The following is a 2,783-nucleotide window of genomic DNA, read 5'->3' as shown; positions in this document are numbered from 1 at the left end:
TTTAATAAATAAATAAATAAATAAGAAGTGGCCTAGAAAATGAAGAAAAAAAATAATTTAATTTTTAAAAGGTCCCACTCATCTAGCTTCCCTTCCACTGCCTGTGCAATTTGAGTTATACTTGATAGTCTATTTATGCCATAAATTAGGGTCTCTAGATTTGCCCCTATTTTATCTTTGATGAGCTTTATAGTTTTGGGTTTTATATTTAAGTCTTTGATCCAACTTAAGTTTGTTTTTGTGTGTGGGGTGAGGTATGGATCTTGTTTCATTTTTCTGCAATTTTGCAGGCACCATTTGTTAAAGAGGCTCTCTCTTCCCCATTTAATCAGTTTTGGTCCTTTTTCAAAGATCAGTTGTCCATAAATGGATGGGTCTATTTATGGGTTTTTGATTCTGTTCTATTGGTCTATCTGCCTATCATTGTACCAATACCATGCTGTTTTAACTAGTGTGGCTGTATGGTGTATAGTGTGGTTTTGAGATCCAAGAGTGGGAGAATTCCCACTTTGTTTTTCTTCTTCAGCAGTGCTTTGCTTATGTGAGGTCTCTTTCCTTTCCATATGAAATTATTGATTGCAATGAATGTGTAGATTGCTTTGGGTAATATTGACATTTTCACAATATTCAGTCTTCCTATCCAGGAATAAGGCATGTCCTTCCATTTATGTAAATACCTTGTATTTTCTTGTAGTAGTGTTTTGTAGTTTTCTTTGTACAGGTCTTTTGTGCCTCTGGTAAGATTTATTCCTAAATACTTTATCTTTTTGGTAGTTATTATAAATGGTATTGTTTTCCTTACTTCCTTTTCAGAGACCTCTTTGTTGATGTAGAGGAATCCAACTGATTTTGTATGTTGACTTTGTATCCTGTCACTTTGCTAAACCTTTCTAATAGTTCCAGTAATTTTTTTGTTTGTTTTTGCCAAGTCTCCTGGGTTTTCTATGTATAGAGTCAAGTCATCTGCTTACTTCTTCTTTGCCAATTCGGATGTTTTCATTTCTCTTTCTTGCCTTATTGCCCCAGCTAGGACTTCCAATACAATGTCAAATAGAAGTGGTGATAATAGGCATTCTTGTCTTGTTCCAGTTCGCAAGACGAATGCTTTGAGTCTTTCTCCATTGACAATAATGTTGGCTTTGTGTATATACCCTTTATTATGTTGAGGATTGTCCCTTCTATCCCTATTTTGCTGAGAGTTTTATTCAGGAATGAGTGTTGGATTTTATAAAATGCCTTTTCTACATAGGTTGATATGATCTTAGGGTTCTTTTGTTTTGTTTTGTTTGTGTGGTGGATTACATTGATTGTTTTTCTGATGTTGAACCATCCTTGCATACCTGGTCATGGTGTGTTATTGTTTTGATATGTTGTTGGATTCTGTTGGCTAGGATTTTATTGAAGATTTTTGCATCTTTATTCAGGAGGGATATTGGGCTGTAGTTTTCCTTTTTAGTGGTGTCTTTCCCTGGTTTTGGTATCAGTGTTATGCTTGTTTCATAGAATGAATTTTAGAGCATTCCATCCTTTTCTATGTTCTGGAATAGTTTGAGTAGTATAGGTGTCAACTCTTCCCTGAACATTTCGTAAAATTCTCCAGGGAAGCCATCTGGGCCAGGAATTTTTTTGTGTGTGTGGCAATTTTTTTTTTTTTTAATGACCTGCTCAATTTCTTCTTTTGTTATGGGTCTATTCAAGTATTCTATCTCCAACTGGGATAGTTTAGGTGGATCTTGTGTTCCTAGAAATTTTTCCTTCTCTTCTTGGTTCTCAAATCTGTTGGAGTACCATTCTTCATAATATTCCATTATTATCTATTTTATTTCAGTTGGTTCTGTTGTGATGTTGTCCTTTTCATTTATTATTTGTGTTATTTGCATGTTGTCTTTTTTCCTCTGTGTTAAACTTGCCAGTGGTTTGTCAATTTTGTTAAACTTTTCAAAGAAACAGCTTCTTGTTTTGTTGATCTTCTCTATTATTTTTTGTTTAATGCTTCATTATATAATATATAAACTTTTTATTTAAATTCCAAAAATGGTCAATTTCATATGTCCAACTTGGAAAAATAAAAAACTCACTGCCATCGAGTCAATTCTGACTCATAGGGACATAGCCTGCATTTCTGGAAGTCCCTTGTCAATATACTGCTGCAACCATTTGTTTGTTTTTTAATTTTATTGTGATTTGGGTGAAAGTTTACAGAGCAAATTCATCTTCCATACAGGAGTTCACATACACTTTGTCTCATGACATTGACTGTAATCTCCCACAATGTAGCAGCTTTCCTCCCAGTCCTCCCCATAGCCACCTCTTCCCTGTGTCCTTCCATCCCATGCACTCCTGACCCCTGAGATATCTCCCTGTGCATACACAGCCCTTCTATTTTCCCATGATTGATCTCTCCAAGGAGTGTATCTACCTAATGTAAATGTTCAGCTCATATGTTTGTCTTTTGTTTAGCTAGAAGCCACAGGTGTGGGTTAAGTTCTAGACCTGAAGGGCACCTAGGGGCCATTGTCTCAGTGGTTGCACCAGGCTCTATCAGACCAGCAAAACTGGTCCCTTTTTTTTATGATTTTGAGTTTTGTTCCACATTGTTCTCCTACTCTGTCCAGAATCTCCTACATAGATCCCCCTCTGAGTGGTTAACAGTGGTAGCCAAGCACCATCTAATTCTTCTGGTTTCATAGTCATATATCTGGTCTCATAGTCATTTAGGCTAAGGATCGCATGGTGAACCTGTCTCTTTTTTTGTGTTTGTGTGATTCTTTTTTTTTTTTTTT

This window comes from Orycteropus afer, unplaced genomic scaffold, assembly GCF_000298275.1.
Source record: "Orycteropus afer afer isolate SDZICR_OR568_19922 unplaced genomic scaffold, OryAfe1.0 scaffold00817, whole genome shotgun sequence".
Taxonomy (NCBI): Eukaryota; Metazoa; Chordata; class Mammalia; order Tubulidentata; family Orycteropodidae; genus Orycteropus; species Orycteropus afer.
This window is presented reverse-complemented; position numbering follows the sequence as displayed.